General features: G+C 49.2%; 1 protein-coding gene and 1 long non-coding RNA gene across 3 annotated transcripts in view; one reads left to right on the top strand and one right to left on the bottom strand.

Moving 5' to 3' along the window:
• Positions 1-4,413: 4,413 nt before the first annotated feature.
• Positions 4,414-9,891, bottom strand: LOC149994684 (uncharacterized). Of its 2 annotated transcripts, none has more exons than XR_016507754.1 (3): positions 9,745-9,891; positions 9,019-9,115; positions 4,414-4,578 (listed from the first exon to the last, which is right to left on the bottom strand). It is a non-coding gene; the product is annotated as an uncharacterized LOC149994684 (long non-coding RNA). The 2 variants fall into 2 exon arrangements; XR_016507753.1 differs by having other exon boundaries at positions 9,028-9,115; positions 9,745-9,883.
• Positions 9,197-23,064, top strand: part of AKT2 (AKT serine/threonine kinase 2) — a 46,856-nt gene continuing 32,988 nt past the window's right edge. Inside the window, exon 1 of the mRNA XM_090260514.1 lies at positions 9,197-9,356. The gene's annotated coding sequence lies outside the window, so the exon portion shown is untranslated. The remainder of the gene's footprint in view (positions 9,357-23,064) is intronic.

The raw sequence follows: 23,064 nt of genomic DNA, 5'->3' as shown, positions 1-23,064 counted from the left end.
TCTGTGTATGTGGGACAGCAGAGCTCGTGAGAAGCAACGGGTGGATTTGAATTGGCCTCCAAGATCTGACCTCAAACCTGGTGATCCGAACATTCTACATGAGCCACTTGTTGACAGAAAGAACATTATATTCCCACCTCTGCACATAAAACTGGCTCTCATGAAACAATTTGTTAAAGCTTTGCCAACTGAAGGAGACTGTTTCAAGTATCTCATTTTGGCATTTCCTAGCCTGTCGTTTGAAAAGATAAAATACCTTAATATGTATGTTTGGTAGCACAACTTTACTATTTGTACACAATTTGACTTACAGTAACAATATATAGCCTTTATATGAATAAAATAACTCTAAATAAACAGTCTATTCAGGTAATTTTTTCTTTTTTTCCCTTTGTATGTACATTTTGTACGATTTTTGGGACAACGGGAGGGTATCCTGTATCTTAAAAAGTTGACATGATAGAGAAAAACTGGGGTCATTTTTGTATTCAGATGCGAAGTTAGTAAAAAACAAGTGTCAGATCTAACTCGGCGAAAATTGTGTTCCCCAGTGACTCAAAAAAGCATGGTTTTGGCAGAAAAACAGACACACAGACCAATGGAACAGAATTGAGAGCCCAGAAATAAAACTACATGTATATGGAAAATAATTTTTAAAGTATATTTTATTGATTATACTATTACAGTTATCCCAATTTTTTCCCTTTACCCTCGTCTGCCTCGTAACCCCTTCCCTCCAGCAAGCCCCTGCCTTGGTTCAGATCCAAGGGTGGTGCATGTAAATTCTTTGGCTCCACCCTTTCCTATACTATTTTTAACAGCCTCCTGTCTATTTTGTTCCTACCAATTATGCTTCTTAATCCCTGTACCATTTCCCTCTTTTTCCAACTTTCCCCTTTCAGTTGATAACCCTCCAAATGATCCCCATACCTATTCTGTTCCTGATCTGATTGTTTGCTTAGTTTCTTTTTTTGTTTTTACTTTTTAAATTCAGTTGTTTATAGTTATTTGTTGTCATTTTAATATTCATAGTTTTGATCTTCTTTTTCTTAAATACATCCCTTTAACATTTCATATAATAATGGCTTGGTGATAATGAACTCCTCTAGCTTTACCTTGTCTGGGAAGCACTTTATATGCCCTTCCATTCTAAATGATAGCTTTGCTGGATAGAGTAATCCTGGTTGTAAGTCCTTGCTTTTCATCACTTCAAATACCTCTTGCCAGTCCCTTCTTGCTTGCAAAGTGTCCTTTGAGAAATCAGCTGATAGTCTTATAGGCACCCCTTTGTAGGCAACTCTCCACCTCTCTCTTGCTGCTTTTAGCATTCTCTCTTTATCTTCCACCTTTGGCATTTTAATTATGATGTGTCTTGGTGTGGTCCCCTCTGGATCCAGCTCACCCGGGACTCTCCGTGCTTCCTGGACTTGTATGTCCATTCCCTTTGCAAAATTTGGGAAGTTTTCCTCCATTATTTCTTTACATAAGTTCCCAATTTCTTGCTTTTCCTCTTCTTCTGGCACCCCTATGATTTGGGTGTTGGCACGTTTAGAGTTGTCCCAGAGGTTCCCAAGCCTCTCTTCATTTTTTCCAATTCCTGTCTCCTCACACTGCACTGCTGACTGTTTTTTTCTTCCTTATGTTCCAAAGCATCGATCTGAACCCCAGTTTTCTTCCATTCACCATTGGTTTTGTGTGGATTTTCCTTCATTTCACTTAGCATAGCCTTCACTTCTTCTCTTATGCGTTTACTGTACTCAAGCATATCTGTCAAGTCTGTGAGCATCTTCATCACCAGTGTTTGGAATTCTGCATCTGTTAGGTTGGCTATCTCCTTGTTACTCAGTTCTCTCACTGGAACCCTGATCCGCTCCCTCCTTTCGGCCATACTTCTCTGTCTCCTCATCCTGACAGGCTCCTGTGTTTGTTTGCCTCCATGTCCCGGACAGAGCTGTCGCTCCTGTTAAGTTGTAAGGGGCGGAGCCTTGGGGATTCATCAGTACTGGGTGACCTGTTTCACCACGTTGTGGCTCTATGTAGGGGAGGGGTCTGAGAGGGAACAATGCTGCTTGCCCAGCACTCACCCCTTTTCCCGGCACTTTTCCCACTTCCATATGGGACTGGTGCCTCTCTAGCTGTTGCCCTGGCTGTCGTTCCCAGAGTGGAAGGGTCTCTGGATTCTAGGACTGTGGGGGCCCTTTAAACAAGCGGACTCTATTGAGAGACCGGCAGTTTCTTCCTCTGCCCCAACCCCCACTGGTTTGCACAGTCAGAAGCAATGAGGCTGGATTTTCCCCGATGCTGGGACCATGAGCTGTGTGGTCTAGTGAGGAGATGGGAACCCTCCCCAGGTGTCCCTCTTGACTTTTTAAAATGTGTAACTGTGCTTTCTGCCGGCCTGCCACTGCCACCAGTGCTGCCACCACCACACTGCGTCTTCTCTGCCCCTCCTACCTGTTTGGATGAGTATTTCTTCATTATATCTTTGTTTGTTGGACTTTCATGCCGTCTGATTTTCTGGAACTTCTGGTTGTTTCGAGTTTTGAGGTAGTTGTTCCTTCTTAGTTGTGGAGAGAGACACAGTGTGTCTGTCTATGCCTCCATTTTGGCTGGAAGTCCAAGCTGGGTACTTGAGGTGCGCCCTTCATGTGGGCTGAGTACACCCTCTGCTTGTAGTTGAGCCTCAGTTGCTGCTGGTAGATCAATGGGAGAAATTTACCCAGGCCAGTCAGCTGCAAGGACTGGCTGTCACCACTGACCACCATTTCTGCCCTCTGCGGAGGATCAGCTGTTTAGGGGCACCACCAGGTGCTCTCATGTGGTCTGTAGCTGTCTACTAGGTGCGCTGGCCCTGGGGTTTCCTGGGTTTTGCCGACCCAGGCCACTCTACCTGAGCTATAAAGCAATCTGAGATGGCTGGTTCTTGTGCTGGGCTTGGAGATGCCTAGGCAAACCCGAGGTGTGAATCTAGCTGGCTGCTGCGAGTGTGGGGCCTGGAGCTCACTGAGGCCAGCTGTTGCTCGTTTGATAGTATTTAGGAAGTTGTGAAGCATGAACCAAGAGGAGCCATTCATGTGGAAAAGCAGCTTGGGTGGGGCTGTAAGTTGGGTGGGGCTGAGTCTCTGGGGATCTCCAAGGCAGGTCAAATAGTGTTAGCTAGGTTCATGGAGTCTCAGATATGGCACCAGCTTGCCAGATCTGTGGATGGAGGGTTTAGAAAAGAGACAATGGCCTCTACTGGCCTTGATGCCACACTTCAGTTTCTCCCTCTATACCACTTTTGCCTTTCAAGCTGCTACCCTGGTGCTGGAGCTCAGAGGGAATGAGTCTGAGTAGCTGAATCCATGTATGGGTTCTTTAAAAGGAATTGCTTGGGACTCCAGAAGTTCTTCCACTGACTCAATCCCTGCTGGTTTTTGCAGCCAGAATTTGTGGGGACTTATCTTTCTGGCACAGGAACTGTTGGCTGGGGGGCCTGGTGTCGGGCTGGGACTCCTCACTCCTGAGATATTTCTCCCAAATTTTTATCCACTATACGTGGGTGAGAGACCAGCTTGTTTCGTGTCTGCTTCCCTCCTACCAATCCCGACAGATGTGGTTTGTGTAGTAATTCCATAGCTGTCAGACTTCCATTTAACTCAATTTCTGACAGTTCTGAGTGATGGCTGTTCTATATTTAAGTGGTAATTTTGATGTGGTTGTGTGAAGAGGCGAGCCATGTCTGCCTACGCCACCATCTTGACCTAGATTCATCCAAATAATTTTTGACAAAGGAGCCAAAAATACACAATGGAGACAAGAAAACCTCTTCAATAAATGGTGCTGGGAAAATCGGAAAGCCACATGCAAGAGAATGAAAGTAAATTACAGTTTGTCCCCGTGTACAAAAATTAATTCAAAATGGATCAAAGACCTAAATATAAGATCTGAAACAATAAATTACATAGAATGAAACATAAGTACTAAACTTATGGATCTTGGTCGGAGAGATTTTATGCATTTGACCACAAAGGCAAGGGAAGTAAAAGCAAAAATAAATGAATCGGAGTGTATGAAATTAAAAATCTTGTGTACTGCAAAAAAAGTACAAAAACCCCTGCCAACAAAACATGTTGCTTTTAAGAGCAGTGTCAGTTTACTTTTAAAGAGTGAATGTTTAAATAACAGCACAAAGGCCCCCTGAGCTTGTGGCAGGAATCTTGATGCCCATGCTCAGCTAGGTCCAGCCGGGATGGTTAGTGCATGTGGCGCCATCTTGTGGTAACAGCTAGAACAGAGTTTATAAATCACCTCCTTGGGTAGTTAGGAAATGATGCCCTTATTTTAAAAAAAATATTTATTGATTTGAGAAAGAGAGGAAATAAGAGAGGGAGGAGGGAGTGAGGGAAAGAGAGAGAGAGAGAGAGAGAGAGAGAGAGAGAGAGAGAGACATTAATTTTTTGTTCCATTCATTTATACATTCATTGGTTGATTCTTATATGTGCCCTGATGGGAATCAAACCAGCAAACTTGGCGTATTAGGCCCAAACTCTAACCAATTGAGCTATTGGGCCAGGGGTCGATGTCCTTCGTGATGACCTAAAAAAGAAATGATATTCATATCATTTCAATTTTCCTTAGTAACGTGGAAACTCTGTTTTAATATTTTGCTGTTTCAAATCCACATTGCATAACTTAGTATAAAACGAGACTTTGCTGTATCTCAAATCTGGCTCCACGCATGTTAAGTTCAGTGCTGTGGGTAAAAGTGTGGTTTTGACCTGAGACATCTTTGCGAATGGATCCAGGCGGCACAATATTGTGTGATATTTGGACTCTCTGGACCTATGTTTATTTCTTCAAAATAGGCTTTACAAATACTTGTACCTGCAGGAACATTTATCAAGGTCATGTACAGTTCCTAGCATTTTGCCTGATATGTGGGAGTTCTTCAATAAAGGTTAAGAGATTATTAATGTTTGTTCAACTTTTTGTAAGTAGACAAGTTCAGACCTGAAGTAATCACCCCAGTACAAACTTTAACCTTAACTAAAACCACAGTCAGTCAACAAATATTTCTGATCCCCAACTTCCAACTATGTGCTGATCATTGTTCTAGGGACTAGGAAGACATTGGTGCTCAAGACAAGTTCTCTGCCCTCCTGGGAAAATTTAAATTCTGGTTATGGGGAAGACAGTTACAAAAAGAAAAGAAAACTTTAGTATTAAGTGTTAAGTAGGGAATTCAAAAAGTCTAAGGAGATAGTGATAGCCTGGCTGTTTTGGATTTGGGGTGGCCAGGGAAAGTCTCTCCAAAGAGCTGAGATTTGAACTGAGTTCTGAAAGACAAAAAGGAGCCAGTCAGGCAAAAATCAGAATCATGGGTGAACAGTCCAGGCAAAAGAAACTGTAAGTGCAAAGGCCTTAAGGTAAGAATAAGCTTGTGTTTTTGGAGGGGCTGGTGGAGAGGTTAGTGTGTCTAGAACATAATGGTGCAAGGGGCAGCTCACATAGGGCCCTGAAGACCATGGTGAGGTCTTTAGCTTTTATTCCTCATGAGATGGGAAGCCATTTGTGTTTGAGAAGATCGTTAAGGTGTTCATCTTTTTTAAAAATTATACTTTATTGATTAAACTATTACAGTTGTCCCAATTTTGCCCCTTTTTCCCCCTCTCCATCCAGCACCCCCAGTTCCTTCAGGCAATCCCCCCACCATTGTTCATGTCCATGGGCCATGCATATAACTTCTCTGGCTACTCCGTTTCCTGTACAGTATTGTACGTCCCCATGGCTATTCTGTAACTACTTATTTGTACTTCTTGATCCCCTTGTCCCTTCACCTATTTCCCCACACCCCCCTCCCATCTGGCAACCATTAGGTGTTTGATCTTAATGAGTGTAGAAAATGTTTCATTTTAAGGTCTGCCCCAAAGTACAGTAGCATAGCACAACCACTGACTTGTTTTCGGAATCTCCTGTATTAAAAAATTGAATGTGCATAGTGTCTTCTATTATAATTTTTGAAAGAGAAACATAGTTCATAAGAAAAAAGTTGGAACCAACATTTAAAATATCTTCCTAACACAGTAGCATCTAGGGTGGGGCTTCGTAACTTCTAGCTGGGGAGTCAAAGATATTTCAACATTTCTGTATAATGTGGGAAATGCTTTTCAATAAAACCTCTTTCCTGGCTCAGTGGATTGTGAACTGAAAGGTCACTGGATCGATTCCCAGTTGGGGCATATCATGTCTGGGTTGCAGGCCAGGTCCCAGGATGGGTGTGTGTGAGAGGCAACCAATGGATGTATCTCTCGCACATCCATGTTTCTCTCCCTCTCTTTCTTCCTCCCTTCCTCTCTCTTTAAAAATAAATAAACTTAAAAAAACAAAAACCAAAACCAAAAAACCTCTTTCTTAATAGTGCCAGACTTCTTTGAGAATTTGATCAATGCTATGGACTTTCTCCCCTGAAACAGCTCTGCATAGGTTGAAGAACGGGGGAATTCTCATTCCTTCTGCTTTCATCTCCTGATTGCCCATGTGGCAGAGAGGATTCACCCCTCATGGCCACCTCCACCACTGCCAAGGATAGGCCCCCAGACGTCCTGGAGATGAGTAGAAGCCTCTCCACTTGGGGAATCTTAGGAACTGGTCCATGCAGCTTGTCCAATCATCAACAGGAGCCCAATCTCCATGAGAAGGGTTGAAATTGACTCCATGGGCTGATGTCTGCTCCTGGGGACATAAAAGGGCTTTGAGGAGATGCCCTTTCCATCCCTCAGGGCAGGATCCTTAAAACTTTTTTTTTTCTGAATCGAGTCCTTTGAACAGACTTCAGATGAGAAGTTACCAGCATTCCTCCCCAGAAAAATGCATGAGCAGCCCATATTTTTAGTTATGGGAGAGGAGTTCACAGAACAGATTAGAGGGTAGGGAACAATTTGGGGTTTTAGGGAGTTTTCCCCTCGATCACCCTTGATGTGGAAATTGAGACTGAGGCGCAGAACAATAATTAAGTGGTTTGCCAAAACAACACAAGGGACAAGCGTAGGGTCAATACTTCCCATTGTGTGTAATATTGATACAGGTACAAAGCACAGGTTTTTGTATCAGACTGCCAGGGTTCAAATCCTGCCTCTACCCCTAACTGGTCCTGGGACAAGTACTGCTGCACTAACCGCCATGGTGATGTTGACAGCAACAACATAAGCTGGCCCATAACAATTGCTAAATAAATTCTATGGATATTTTGCAATAAGGAAAAGCATGCTCTGAGAAGTAAAGTTATTTTGACAAGAACATAGGAAAGGCATGATTAGAACTAGGGTCTATCTGCAAAGCTAGTGAATGCTCTTCAACCCTGGACTAGTGTCTTTCAAACTACAAGGCATGACCCATTTGTGGGTCAGAAAAAATTAAATATCAGAGTGCATCACACATAAGGATAAATATTTGGTGACTTTTGTTTCATTATACTATGCATACACATATGTGTGTACTAGGCCTTAAAATAGTTTGAAAGCCATTACCTTTGACTAATAGGACCACAAAGAGTTTATATACAAGCACACTGGAGGTTTCAGTGAGGTAATCTACCTCTGCCCTAGGAGGGCCAGGGATTCGAGTTGTTCAAGAAGACTTAGAGGTAGGAGAATGGGCTGTGAGCTGCTCAGCAGGCAGAGGAAGAAGAGGGTAGGCCACAGTAACCTTGAGTCTAGATTGGAGCAGAAGAGCTATTAATTTTTAAATTTTATTTATTTTTACAGCAGAAGAGAGACAGACAGAGAGGGACAGAAACATCAAGATGTCAGAGAAACATCCATTGGTTGCTTCTTGCATGCCCCCAACCAGGGATGTGGCCTGCCACCCAGGCATGTGCCCTGATGAGGAAATGAACCTGAGACCTTTTGGTTCGTGGGCTTGTGCTCAATCCACTGACCCACACCAACCAAGGCCAGAAGGGCTAATCCTTGAAACAAAAATTCCTGGCGGGCCCACTCTGTCCAGGCCCTTTGCTGAGTACACAGTGATGACTTTCTTGTCTTTTCCCTGTTGGGGCTCTCTGTGCAGTGGAAAGACACCTTTCAAAGACTCTAAAATGGTCAGGGTTGTGGTGATGGAGGCATTGCTCAGAGTTATCAACACTGATGGGGCAAGACCATGAATTAGGTATACAGAGCACCTAGTCCCAAGCTGAAAACCCATGGCTAAGGGCTAGTTCCCTAAGGTCCACCCCTGAGCAGGACTTGCCCAAAACACTCTCACAGACTTAGGTGAACTCAGGATTCTTCAACTCCCAGCCAGGTTTTCTAGAAGAACTATGCACTAACCGATGCATACTTGCCAAGCTGTGTGGCCTATTGAAACCCAAATTCGTAAACTAACATGCCCCACCCAGTCTATGTGAGAGAAGGGACTGGGAGCCACATGTCCCAAAGCTGTCTAGTACACTAGCTAGTAATGGGCCAGAATGTGTGCAAAACTCTTTTCTTGCAGGGTGATTTTAAGGCCCAAATTAGCTCCTAAGTTATATCCCATATTTAATTGCCTATATGATGAACAGATAAGAATATTTTGGAGTCACAGAATGTCTAATTGACATAAATTGTTCTGTTTACATAAAATAGTCTAATAGCCCAGCTACGCGGGTATGACTGTTCCCATTTGGCAGATGTGGATACTGAAGCACACACAAAAAAGTCGAGCCTCTGCCCAGTCACCAGCAGGAAAATTCAAAGCTGGGTTTGTGTGGTTTCAGAGCATGAGCTCAACCGTGAGGCGCATACCGAAAAGGCAATCCCTCCTGACCTGAGGTCCAGGACCTTTAAGAGCCTCGGAACCGGGAGGAAAAGCAAGAGCATTGTAATAGGAGATCAAAGCGTATGCAAATGAGTAGCACGGGTTGTCGGGAAACACCGCTGCTAGCCTCTAGGGAAAGCGGGCGTCGGTCAGGGTTCTACTGCGCCTGCTCACTATCTGTTCATTTTCCTCAGGCGCCTGCGCAAGGCACATCGCTAACCCAGGCCGGCCCAGACTTGCCTATCGTACCAAGGCGTTCTCCTTTAAGTCCACCTCCTCTTTTCCTTGCGCTTGCGCTCCGGCTCGCGCTCTACCGCTCTCGCTTTTTCGTCAGTTCCTGTTGTGGCGAGAGAAGGCGGTATTTCCGGCCAGTGGGTGGGACGGGGCGGTAAGCGGGGGCTGGGGGGAGGGGGCGGGGGGGGCCGCGCCGTGCGAGCCGTTGGGCCTGGCTCGGAGAAGGCGTTGCCGCTGCCGCCGCTGCCACTGCCGCCAGGAAACACAGGAGCGTGTCCAAACGTAGCTTGGTGATGGGAGGGAGTAGAACCCCGCCGGAGAGGCTGAGCGGCTGCCGGTGACAGGTGAGTGCGCCAGTGCGTGTCCCCGAACGCCCCCCCCACCCCCGCCCCCGCGGTGGGCGCGGTGGGACCCCCCACAGTGCCGCGCTGGGCCGTACCACCGGTGCCTGTCGGGCGGGGACCGCCGTTCTCGAGCCCCCACCTTCGGGGAATGAGTTGGGGTGGTTGCGCGGGGGCGATGGTTCCAACCCTGAGGGGCCGGGGGGCGGGGGCGGTGGGTTGCACCACTGAAGCGGCGGGGGGGGGGGTCCGCCTACCAAAGTGCGAGGACCGAACCACTGAAGAGCTGGGGGTACGGACCTAGCATGTGCGGGCTGCGGGCTGAACTCGTGGGGTGTGGAGTGAGCGTGCCTGGTGGGCCAGCGCTAAGCCATCGAGGGGTGCGCCTTACCAAATGTAGGCGGTTGTAGCTATTCGGGGCCGTGGGAGCAGTTCCTATGGAGCGTTCTGAGAGGTGTAGGCTTTGGGGGAGGGAGCTGCACAGCGAGTGTGGTCTGGTAGCGCCGTCTGGGTTATACCACTGAGGCGCTGGCGGGGGGAGCCACCCTGAGAACGTGAGAGCGCTCCATCAAAGGAGGAGGGCTGTGATGTTTATAATCTTTGAGGGACAGGGCAGGCCGAAGTGGGTGTTCGGGGTGTATTTTATGAGGGCTGTAGTGCTAGTGATCTGGAGGGGTTTCTGCCTCCTGTGTTTGGTGGGTGGGGCTTGGGGTTTACGCTGAGCTGGAGGGAGGATCATCCTTATTGAATTTAACTTTGGGGGGAACGGGATGAGGACTAGACTGCTGTCTACCCCATAAGCCTTTAACATTATTACACTCTGTTTTAAGGTGTGTGGGGCAGACACCTCTATGGCAAATTATTTCTTTCCGTAGGGTGTAGGGAGGTGTCTTAAAAGCCGCTGTTTGAAGTTTTCAGAGCTTTTGACTCCATTTAGGGAGCAGAAGAGATATTGAGCTTGCGTTAAAGGAGCTGTGCTTAAGACTTAGGAGGAAGGACTGCTTTGTGGGACACCTTTTTCCCAGGGCAAGGTGACTGGGAACATCTTCCTATGATTTGGAGGCCTCTTGGGCTCAGCAAGAGGCCCGGACTGGAGTAATTAGGTCCTCCACGGGCTGCTATTCAACGTTGTCCCTTTTTCTGGTCTCAGACAAGTGTGGGGAGGTCAGTCAGGGCCTGACCTTGGTTGAGGGTGGGTGTGAAGGGGCCAGGCACCACCACTGCAGGCCCCTCTGTCCTCCTTGAGGCTGATTATGTCTCTGTGATTACAGTCCAGGCGCCCGTCATGTTTACACTTCCCATCAGGCAATAACATTTGGTCTCACCATTAGGTGGCAGTGGGTGGCAATGAGGCTAAATACTGTTTTCCCAGCTGTTCCTCTTTGTCTAGGCCAAGGGGACTTGGGCGGGAGGTGCCCCTAGCCCAGACTGATCCAGGAGGAAGACTGCTCTTCTGAAGGGCCTGGGACAGCCAAATTCCTCATGGATCTCGTTTCTCAGTGTGCCTGCTGGGTGGGTGCTTGGAGCAGCCAGCTCCAGATGGGAGGCCGCTGCACCTACTCTCCAGGCCAGCGTATGACCTTGGCTTGCCTGGTGACCTTTGTCCTGGGTCTGAAGTTCCCGAAGGGCAGGCTGCAGTTCCTGACTGACCCAGCTAACATGCGCTGGTGATGTGGTCAAAGGGTCAGATGGTTGCTTCTGGTCCCCAGCATCAGCTTCCAAGCTGACTGGCTTCCATGGGTTGTGGTTCCTAGAGAGAATGGTCACTGAGTCTCTTCAAGGCCATAGTGGCTCTGTAGAATATTTCTCCACTAGGAGTTTGTTCCTCTAGTTCTATTCTTCTAGTTTTTAGAGGGTTTACCTGATGGGTTAACAGCAGCAATAAAAATAATAACCATGAGATTGATGGGTGTCATTTATTCTGTGTGCCACACGCTGTTCAAAATACTTCACATAGATTATCTTGCTGAACACTCACATGCTAGAACTGTAGGTACTGTTGCTATGCTCCATTTTAGAAGGGGAAACTGAGGCACAGAGAGGCAAATCATTTCCGGAGCTATTGAGTAGCCAGTGTTTATTATACATTCACCATATGTCAGGCATGTGACAAGCCTTTTACACACGCGATCTCATTCATTTAAATCTTAAAATACCCCTATGGGGCGGGTCTTGGTTGTGCCCATTTTATAGACTCCCATGAAGTAAGGAGAAGGAGAAGTGTGGTACCTGTTTCACAGATGAAGAAACTAAGACACTTGCTGTGAAGCAGAATGATTTGCCCCAGGCTTCACAGCCAGAAGTGGTAGAGCTGAGATGCGAACCCCTGGACCCATTTGGCCTCAGAGTGAATCTCTTGTCAACAAGTAACTGGAACAGTGGTTTATTTGCACTCAGAAGTGGATATGGTATTTCTATCCATTTTGCAGAGTCAGAAATTGAGGCTCAGAAGCGGCACTGTCCTGTCTAGGTCTATCAGCTCTATAGAGGGCCAAGCTGGGGTTGGAATGCCTGTCCACTTGCTCCTGGTGTCATGTACTCCTAGCTCACTGGGTCCCAAGCTGGACTGGATCTCTTTTCACCTCAAAGCCCCTGTCCTGGACCCTGCCAGCTATACCCGTAGTCATTTCCTTCCCCTCATTGCAGAGTCTAGGGCTGCTGTGAGCACCTTGGCTGGTGGCCGGGCCAGCAGCCCTGGCTTGCTGGTGGAACTAGGTCCATCCTCAGAGTTGAGCCAGGGCATCTTTTGGTCCAGGGCAGAGTGTGTGCTGGGGGCTGGGAGAAGACAGTAAGAGCGATATGCAGGGGGTGACGTAGCTGCCAGGGTACCTGTGTTAGAGGTCTGCACAGGGATGGTGTAGTGGGCAGGCGAGCAAGTTCTGGCGCTTCCACATTCTGTGCAATGGGCTCAGAATGACACCCATCTTAGGCTGTTGTGGGGATTAATGAGTTAATTCACAAGAAGCTCCTCAGAGAGTTCCTGGCACTGTGTAAATGCTTAGTCAGCAGTCCCAAGGGCATCAACACCCCACCCTCGGTCCTCTCTGGCATCCTGCTCTCCTACCTCCCAGCTTGGCCCAGCCAGGATTCAGGAATCTGGTGTCCTGAATTGTGTAAAGAGCTTCATCGAAGTGGTTCAGAGCACTGGGTTCAAATCCAGCCCTTTCACTTGCTGGTGTGTGTGACCTTGAGCAGGTTCCTCAACAGTTCTAAGCCCCTTTCGTCTGTTAGGGGCTGATGATAATTCTCCCCTGAGAGGTTGTTGTGAAGGTTAAATGGGTTAATTCATGGAAAGCATTTATAATTGGGAACGCATAACAGTACGCCTACAGTAAACATTTCCTGCTCTCCCTGCGTTTAAGAAGAGTGCCTGACACATGGTGAACCTTAGGATATCTTAGCAATTGTAATTCTTATTTCTGCTAGGATTTTGAAGGTGCTTTTCAGGTTACAGAGCCTCATCAGATAACACCAGGAGGAGGACATGGCCAAAATTAGCATCTCTGGTTTCCAGATGAGGGTTGGGACTGGGAGGGACATATAGTCAAAAACCGGCAAATGCAGTACCCAGGGCCCATCTTTCTTCCACACAGTTGCTGCCTAGAGCCCCTTTGACGTTTAAATTCCAGCTCCTTTATAGATGTTGGTCTCTGTTAAACCCTCTTATTTCCTGTGTGTGTTTTTATCGAATCTCCCCATAGCCCCCCAGAGTGGTGGAAATGGCCCTTTTGAAGGCTGCAGGATGGAAAGGTGGGCAGGGAGAGTTGGAGAACTGCTCATGGATTTGGGCCAGGCTTCGTGGAGCCTGGAGGTCCTGATGGAGAAGCGTGGATTTGATCCTGAAGGCATCGCAGAGCTGAGAAGTTTTCATTCACTCACCACTATTTATTGAGCGCTCGCTGCATGGCTGACATTGCTTCAGCTGTTTGGGATACGGGAGTGTACTTGACAAAGGCCCTACCCCCATGGAGCCAAGGGAGACAAACCCTAAACCTGGTGAATAAGATAAGGGGCAGGTTAGCGGGGTGGGGCTAGGCAGTGAATTAAAATCAGATGTGACTGGTGCTTCTTTAGATGAGCTGTCAGGAAGGCCTCTGAGATTGACAAGGAGACATGAGAGGGAATAGCTTTGGGGTGTTGGGGAGAACTACAGTGCAAAAGTCCCAGTGAGGCCAAGTTCGGGGAGGTGCAGGGGCAGGGTAAGTGAAGGAGGACATAGGAGGGGACGTCAGGGGCTGGGTCACTCTGAGACTTGCTGCCCGCCCTGAGGAGCAGCTTGGTCAGATTTAGGGTTTTAGCAGGTGCCTTTTGCCATAAGAGAGGTTCTCAGACTTCTTCTTGGGGCAGGGGTAGATTTTAAAGCCAGTCAGGGAGTTTCACATGCCTCCCACTTCCCCCTTGAGTAGAATCACTGCCTTAGAAATGCTGAAGGCCCGATGGTTGCCTCCCTCTTCTGTGGTTTTTACACCGTGTTCCCCAGGGCCCATGGCTGTTCTCTTTAGGGACAGATGGGGGGAGGTTCAATGGGCTGCTTTACTGTTTACCCCTCGCCAACCCAAATCGTTGGACTAATATCAAGTAACAGTGCAGAACAATAGTAACAGCTGATAAAAACCATACTTGTTGATTATGCCTTCCACTCAGCTTGTGCCTGAGGGCCTGCACCATTCCTGGCGCTGCTCTAGAACTTGGAAGACCAGGCTTTCTGGGCCTACCTTCTACTGGAGACAGGAGCCAAGCAAACAAATCTGTGATAGGGCATCAAGTCGCTATCAGTGTTATAAAAGCAAAGAGAATGGGGGTCAGGGGAAAGTCGTCGGCAGCCGTCCGTCTCGAGAGACGATGGTGTAGCTTCTTAAGAGTCTATCTGCACCGCCGAGAATGGCTGTGCAGTCCAACTCGGGAGTGACACGGTATCTGTCTGCTCCCCTGTTAAATCGACATCTTGCGATGACGCTGGAGTGTCCTCTCCAGTGAAGCTGAAGCTACAGAGCCTGGGCAGGGTGATATGGAGGGTCTGCTGTTGCCCATGCAGCAGACCCCCCCTCTCTTCGCAGCTGAAGGGTCCAAGGGAAAGACGGAGTCAATACAGCTTGGCTTCAGGTGCGCCGCAGGAGTTGCCGGTGTTGACTACAACGTCAAACCGCCTTAGGGACTCCGGCTCCGGATTTTCTGTCGGGGTTTACTCCCTTAGCCTTTCCCCTGAAGAGGTATGCCACAAGGCAGCGGAGGTTTTTTGGAGTCAGAGTTTTCCTTCTCCAGGGGAAAGAGAGTGTGAGATATTAGTATGTTGTATTTATTGTTTCATTTGTAATTTTTTTCTTTATTTTTCTTTGATATTAGTGTGTTTTAGCTGGGATGATCCAGGAGGCCTCCTGGAGGAGGTGACACATAGGTTGGGACTTGTGTGTGGTGAAGGAGCCATGGGAGAACTTGAATGAAGACCCCTCAGACTGAAGCGGAATCAGCTATGAGTCTTAACCTCACAGTGGTGTGAACTGAGGCCTGGAGAGTCTTGGTAACCTGTGCTGGGCCCCCCAGCCTGGCAGTGTTGGGGCCAAGCTCTGAATTTGGGCAGCATGGCTCCAGAGTACCTTAGCCCAGGAAGGCACTCGGTAACTGTGGGTGAAGGTGGCTTCTAATTGCAACTGAGCCTCAAACATAAGCTTTAGGATGGTGAGCGAGAGCCTGGCTATTGATTTTCCCAGACTCATTCCGGAGTGTCTTTCTGGAAGGAGTGAATTCCCTCAGAGCACGTTCTTGGGGTCTTTAGAATTCTCTTGGATTGGGAGGATGGAAGAGTGTCCTTTGCAGTTGATCTCCAAGCCTCTGGGGCACTCAGGGATACCCCTCCCTGGGCCTCTCTTCGACTTCCCAAGTGGAAGGCCCTCAACCACCAGGCCTCTAGGCTGCACGGTGGGGTGGTTCCGTGGCAGGCTCTTCAGGACAACCAGCCAAGCAGTGAGAGGCCCAGCTCAGGGAGACAGCCCTGGGAGCAGGACCAGAAGGGAGGGAGTGAGGGAGTGAGCGTGGGAGGGGCAGCGGGGTGGGATCTCAGCCTGGCCCCCTTGGGGGCAGGACCCACTGCCAACTCGGCACCCACAGCAAGGCCCAGCTGTGCTGGGTTCGTGGAGCAGGGGACAGCAAGCAGGGTCTGACTGAGGGGAGACTGCATGTCCGAGGTTTCTGCAGGAAGTTCCAGCCCAGCTGCCCTGCCTAGGAAGCTCGTCCACAGATGTTTCTAAGGGTGAGGCCAGAAATCCAAGCCTGTCTTGGTCCGCTACCTCCTGGGCCCTTTCCGAAGGGACTGGGGTGGCTGCCACTCCCTTGCCCTCCTCCCCGACCCCTCCAGCCTGGCCAGGTTGTCTTCACCTGGTGGGTTATTTCAAAGTGGCCTGGGCTGGGGGCAGCTGGCCTGGTTGTGAACCCTGCTCCTGGCTTCCCCCTTGGTTGCTGGGGAACCCTGGGGACCTTATTTCATCTCTCTAAGGTGTATTTTTGCTCAGCTGAAATGGGACCATCCCTGCTGGAGCTGTAGAGGGGAACCAGGGAGCTGACGTGTTAAGAGTGCTTGTCACGGGCCACCTGGGAAGGTGCTTGATGGATCTGAGCTGCTGCTGCTGCTGCTGTTGGAGATTGTCAGGCTGGGCACCTGAGGGCAGAGAAGGGTCTCTGGATGCAGCCAGCCTGGGCTTGCTGGTTGGCAGAGTAGGTTTGTGTTTAAAGCCTTAGGAGGGAATGGCAGGCCAATTAGTTGAGGTTCCCTTCTGGGGAGAGCTCCGGACAGAAAAATCAATCATGCCCATCACTAAGTTCCTGCTCAGCTGGACACGGCCTCCAGCACTTTGTGCGTGTGAGCTCAGCTGCACAGGAGCCTGTGAGGGGTGTAGTCGTCACCTCCATTTTGTAGATAGGAGCCTGTGGCACAGAGCGACACAGGATGCCTATGTCGTGAGCGAGAGCCAGCAGAGTGGCCCCTCTGGGTTTTATGTGGTGCTTTTCCTCACCAATCCTCGCCACAGCTGCTCCCATTTCACTGGTGAGGACACAAAGGCCCAGGAAGGTGATTGGATTTGCCAAAAGTGTTAGTAGGTGATAGACATAACATCTGAACCCAGCTCTCTGGCATCAAGTCTGCCTTTGTAAGACTGGCTCTTCTGCCTCTGAGCAATGTCATGGCCGCTGTTTCTGGGGTTATTACTGTTTTGTTTTGTTTAAGATTTTATTTACTTATTTTTAGAAAGGGGAAGAGAGGGAGAAAGTGGGAGAAACATCAATGTGTGGTTGCCTCTTGCACACCCCCAGCAGGGGACCTGGCCCACAACCTAGGCATGTGCCCTGACTGGGAATCGAACCGGCAACCCTTTGGTTCGCAGGCCAGTGCTCAATCCACTGAGCCACACCAGCCAGGGCATTACTGTTGTTTCAATGTTTTTGCTCTCTCTTCTCTTAGAGCTGGCACAAAGTAGGCCTCGGATGTCCCAGAAATGACTGAATTAGCTCCATTTGATCCTTGCTTAGGAGCTGGAATGCGGCTGTCTCTCTCCACCCCGTAATGCCCATTGAGCCCTGGCCTTTGCCCCTTCCTTTCTCAGAGCTGGGAGGAAGGGGTGAGGGTGGGAGGCACTCCTCATCCCTGCCTTGGGGTCTGATTCCTGAATGGCCTCTGGTGTCAGACCTTGGCTGTTTTTGGTCATATGTATATTTCATTCTCTCACCAAGTAGTTTATTGAGTACCTGTTACTTGCCACATATAGTTTTAGACGCCAGGGAGCGGCACACAATCTAGTGGAGGAGGCACAAAGTAACGTTTGTCCAAAAGGAATAGAGATCTAGCTGACTTTGGTGGGAGCGGGGCTTAGAGAAAGTTTCTGAAATGAGGCATCAGGGCTTGAAGGTGAAAGCCCAGAGGAATGGGTCAGGCAGGCTCACAGCATTGGAAAGGCTGTGAGGTACCTCCATGTGGTGGTAACACTGAGAGCAGGCCACCATGGCTGAGTAAGGCAGAGAGGAGGGGGGCAGGGCACAGGTCCTGCAGGCAGGTCCGGGGTCCCTTAGGGCCATGTTTCTCATAATAGTGTCCAAAGACCTGGGGGGTGACAGTGGCAGGTGTTGAGCATGTGATTTGGTGTAGCGTCTGCAAGTTGCCTACTTTTTTTTAGCTATGTTTTCATTTAGATGATATTTTCCAAAAGTTAATATAGGCATGTTATGAATCATCTGGATGATTTCTTTTAGCTAGTGACAGTATTCACATAGCTGCCATTTCCATAGCTCTGGCTAACTGAAGCTCAGGCGGGCCCTTGACTTTGGAATTCGCCTTTGTGTAATTGCTGTCTGTCTTCCAAAATGCTGGCCTCATCCCCAGCTGTGTGTGAAGCACATCTCATTGGGTCCCCATGACGACTCTGGGTTGTTAAGAAATAACAGAGACATGTGCTCTGTTAGGTTGGTATGAAGATCCCATTTCATAGACTAGGATGCTAAGGTTCAGAGAAGAGGCTCATGCAGCCTAGGAGTGGTAGTCAGGCTGTGAATCGGCCAGGACTCCAGGTGTGGGTTTGGGTGTCCGAGCCCTGATCCAGCTCTCTGGGCTGAGTGGGTCAGGGTTCAAGAGCGACGGCATTGTGTGGGAGCTTCCCCTCAGCCCCTTGGGCCTGTGAGCATCATGGTACTCGCCTCACCCCCACCTCCTCCTGCCTTCAGACTCCTGCTGCTTCATTAGCAGAGGTTCTACTGAGCTGTACCTCCAATCAGCTAGCTGCTAGCCATGTGTGGCCATTTAAATTTTAAATAATTAAAATTAAGTGAAAGTAAAATTTCAGCTCTTTAGTTGCACTAGCCACAGTAAGTTCTGTTGGCTCAGTTAGCCATCTCTTGGGCATGTGATTTGTTCTCTCTGGGTCTCAGTTTCCTCTTCTGAAGAATGGAGGTAGTAACAGCATCTGCCTCTCAGGGTTGCTGTGAGGGTTGGTATTAATCCAGGCCAGGTATGTTGTGAGTACTCAGGAAACGCTAGCTGTGGGTAGGACCCTTCCCAGGTATCCTAGAGATGAGTTGGGACTCAGGCCACCATACCCTGCCTCAGATCTCCTGGACTTGAAGGCAGCAGGCGATGATGTAGAGCAATGCCTTTGAAGGGGGAGCCCCTCAGCCAGGCTGGGTGGGCCCTGTGTGTGTACATCTGTACATTTGTTTGTCGGGGACAGCCCAGGTCTTCGGGGTGTCAGGGATGGTAAGGGCGAGCTGGCTGGGAGTTGGGAAGACTTGGCCTCTTAGGAGCAAGGACAGAGGGAGGTAGAAGAGTCTCAGCTAGGAGAGCTTGATCCACTCTTCTTGGCTGTGTTCTAGCTGCCTGGCCTTGGGTACTCACTGAATCCTTCCAGGCCTCACATTCCCCATCTGTAGAATGTGGGTCCTTGTGGTCCCCAAATGAACCAGGTGTTAGGAGTGTCAGGCCAGTGCCCAGGGCTGCTTCTGAGGACAACTCCTAAGAAGAAGACTGTGATACAGCCCTTTCCTCACTGGGGCCAGGGGGTTCCATGTGCTGCTCCTCCTCAAGCCAACAGTTCCCCATCTCTCTACAAGAAATAGCCACAGCCCTTACAGTGGCTGGAAGTCCCTGCCCAGGCCAGGCCCCCAGCTTCCTCTGTAGCCACAGGTGCCTGGCTGTCCTCCACCACCTCCTGACTGCCTCTCACACAGGCCACACCTTGGTGCTGCTCTTCCTGGGCCTGGCGCATCCTTCCCCAGGTCTCCACACGGCTGCCTAGTCCCTGTCCGGTTTCTGCTCAGGTTTCACCACCTCAGTAACTCTTCTCTGATAACCCTATGCCACAGCAGAAACCCTCGCCCCTGCCCAACACCTGGTCCTCCACGTGCTGCTTTTGGCTGCAGCATTTGTCAGCTTTTGATGTTCTGTATAACTTGCCTGTTTATGTAACTTATTTATCTTAACGCCTGTCCGCCCTCCATCCCCTATCCCCGTCCCCAGCCCTGTAAGCTCCCCAGGGCTGAGAACTCTATTTTGATCACTGTTGCTGCCCACCTGGTGACCAGAGCAGTGCTGACACAGTGTGGGTGCCATTTTTGTGGAATGAATGAATGCAGGATTTTTTTGTTTCACCTTCACTTGGCAGAACTCTGAGCTCAAAAGCTATGGTTCTGTTTGTCACCCCCACCTTGCATTAATGAACACTCTGGGCTTTGCCTGTGCTGGTTGGGGCTAGGGACACAAGGGGTACCAGGACAGACCTCATCCCTACTTTGTGGAGTTCTTAGTCCACGGGGTGGGGGCACCATTACCCAGATAATTATACATGTGACTGAGCACAGTAGAGGTAAGTGCTGTGAGGGGACAGGAATGCTGAGTTCTGAGTAGGACAGGGATCTGTTGGGACGCTTCCCTGAGAAAATGAGGATTTATCAGGTAAAGGTGCATGAGCACTGTGCCAAGCAGGGGGGACTAGCACATGCAAAGGCCCTGGGGTGAGAGAGAGCAAGAAGTGTTCAAGGGACTGAGAGAAGGGGAAAGTGTATGGGGAGAAGCATACTGACCCATGAGGCCGGAGAACAAGCAGGGGCCATCTCAGGTGGGTCTTGGCACCCTCCATAAGGACCTTGGATGTGATCCAAGGGGAAGGACAGGGTCAGAGCTGTGCTGGGAGGGTCCCTCTGGCCGCAGCATGGTGCTGTGCTCTCATCATGTTCGGAGGCCATGGCCAGGCAGACCCAAATACTTGGCATGATTACTGTGGTGCTGTAAGGCCCTGGGTGGCAGCGTGAGGGGAAGGTGCCGGGGGGGGGGGGGCGGTGGGGGGCGGGGAAGAGGAGAAAGCTGCTGTGGTGCTTATTCTCATCCCAGTATCTTTTGCAGCCCACCCACACCTTCAGCCTGTCTCCAGTCCTACCTGTTCCAACTAGACAGGTGGGGCAGCTGCGGGGAGTGTGTGGTGGTAAGAGGATTAAAAAGTATCTCTAGTGCCTCCTCCTTATCAAGGAAGTGTGATAAGTAAAGCGCTCACACGTTACAGAAATGTGTGAGGTCGGAAGTGGCGGTCCCTATGTCTCCACCGGCCGAGGGAAATGGTGATGCCTGACAGGTGTTTAGCAGTTGCTGTATCAGGCTCTGTTAATGTGGATTAACTCAGTTAATTCTCAGAACAGCCTTGATGGTATGTACTGCTATTATTTCAACTGAGGCGAAGAAACGGGAAGTGATGTGCCCAAAGTCACACAGCCCAACCTCACAGCTGAGGTTCAAATGTATCTGGTTCCTGAGGGCACCTTGACTCCTGCACCCATTACTCTGCCTCTGTTGGCTCTTTGACACAATTCCTTCTATGCATGTGATGGTTTAACAGACCTCTTCTTGGCCTCCCAGTCTGTGACACTATTCCCCATAAGGCCCATTGTTGATCATGCAACTGCTTTTCTGAAAAGGATGCTTTAGATGAAATTTATACGTGGATTTTGTGATGTATGTCAATCTCAGTAATGTCAACATGTGACAAAAGCATATCAGAGTTGAGGTGACATGGTGTGTAGGTATTTGTTTCAGAAAAGGGATTGGGTTAAATGTTCTCTTGTTCAAGAGCACACTGAACACTAATGGTCAGTGTTGACCCATTGAGTATTTCTCGTGCATAGTATGGCCACGTTGTGTTCTTTCAGCTGGATGGGTCCTTGCTGAGGACTGGGTGCTGTGCTGAGCCCTTTTCATGAATGAGCCTTCAGTAGAGACACTGCTCTCAGCCCCATTACACAGAGGAAGAAACAAACTTGGGGAGGCTATAAAGCCGGGGAGCAGGGACTTGAGCGTGCCTAAGGTTGTGTGGTGCATTGTGGTGGGGGAGCCAGGCTGCCTGGGCTCCCATCTCAGCTCTGTGTTTTCTGATCTGCTGATGGGGGCAAGTCGTTTCACATCTGTGACCTAGTTTCTTTATTAAAATAGAACTAATAGCATAAGTACCTGCTGCATAGGGTTACTGTGAGGGTTGAATTTGCATGTACAAAGCACTTAGGTGTGCTTGGCATGTGGTAAATGCTATGCAGACATTCCCTCTTTTTAGTATTGACATCATTACAATACCGGAAGCCGTTGTGGACATTAGGTTGCTTCCAGGGTTTCATGAGTCCAGCAAGAATACCCTCAGAACAGCAGTTCTCAAAGGGGATGGCTTGCCCGCAGGGAACATTTGGTAATGTCTGAAGACATTTTTGATGATTCCAGCTTGGGGGAGGGAGTGCTGTTGGCTCAGCAAGTAGAGACCAGGGATGCTGCTAACCCCCTGCGTGCACAGAACAGCCCCCATGGCCAGAGTCCCCCAGCTCCAAACAGCACCAGTGGTGAGGCTGGGAAACCCCTCTATGCACTGATGTAAGTATTTTCTGCAGAAGTTCCGCCAAGGACGTATGTTTTTCCCATCCTCAGTTTTGCTAAAGTGCTCTCATAAAGTGCAGGAACAGTTCACTGTGGATGCTGAACGAGGGGTTTGTTGTCCTCCGCCCCCCCGTAGGCCTTCCCTCCCAAGTTCCCACAAGCAGATGCTGGTCATTGAACTTATTTCCTGAGCAAGTCGTTCTGTGGGAGCTGTAGGTGAGGCGCAGATTGGAAGGCAGGTGACAGAGGCTCCTGAGGGGTCTCAGGGCCAGGAAGGAGCTCTCACCCTACTCCCAAGTGCCCGGAGATGCAAAGCTTCAGCCTCTGCTCCCGCCTCCCTCAATCCCATCTGTGCCGTTTGATGGAGAAACCAGGTTAGAGAGAGGGGGCGAGAGAAAAAGGACCTGACAAATGACAAGGAAAGGAATTTCACTTATTTTGAGCCTGTCCTGGTACACATTTATTCCACAAATATTTACTCAGTGGCCACTGTGTACCCAGCACTGTGCACCAAGACAGGCCACAGCCCCTACCCTTACAGTGCTGACGTACAGTGGGGAGAGGTTGACAGTAAACTGATAAATAGGTAAGTATGTACAATCACATGAGTGATGATAAGCGCTTATGGAGAAAAAGCGTAAGGGGAGGTAGGATGGATGCACTTTTGTCTAGGGAGTTTAGGAAGGCTTCTCAAAGAAAGTAACATGAGCAGAGACTGAAGAAAGAGGAGTGGGCCCTGTGGATACCTGGAGAAGAGCCTCCTGACTGAGGAATAGCATATGCAAGGGCCCTGGGGAGGAGGTATGCTGGTGTGTCACAGGAGCATGCACCACTGAAATGGAATGTGTCTGGAGAAGTACCGGAGCGTCCGTGCAGACCTCATAGGAGCCTGGGGCTCCTCCTTTTAAGGACCGCTGCTTTTACTCTGGGTTAGATGGGGACACTGGAGGGTTTGAGCAGAGGAGGGATGGACTCTGACTCAGGTAGTCAAGGGGTCCCAGACTGTAGAGGGGGCAAGGACAGAAGCGCTAGAGCTTACAGCCACCCTGAGTGGCAGGAACCACACAACTAATTTAGCAGTTGAGGTTTGGAAGGACCCTTCCCAAGACTGCCAGCTGGGACGAGGCCCTTATCCAGGGCCTCTCTGCTTGGCCCTGCATCATCTTGTAAATCACCTCTTGTGAATCTGTCCCCTCCCGCCCCCAGCTCTGTGAGATGCAGCTTCTGAAGGAGCTACAGTTTGAAAACCATTGAAAAATAAGACAGATGGAAATAAAAATGTCTTTAAAAACTTCTACAATAATTTATTATAGAGTGTTTGAAACAGCA

This window comes from Furipterus horrens, unplaced genomic scaffold (assembly GCF_987537825.1).
Source record: "Furipterus horrens unplaced genomic scaffold, mFurHor1.1.pri manual_scaffold_13, whole genome shotgun sequence".
Taxonomy (NCBI): Eukaryota; Metazoa; Chordata; class Mammalia; order Chiroptera; family Furipteridae; genus Furipterus; species Furipterus horrens.
Note: the sequence above shows the minus strand (reverse complement) of the source record. Positions and strands in the feature narration are given on the sequence as shown.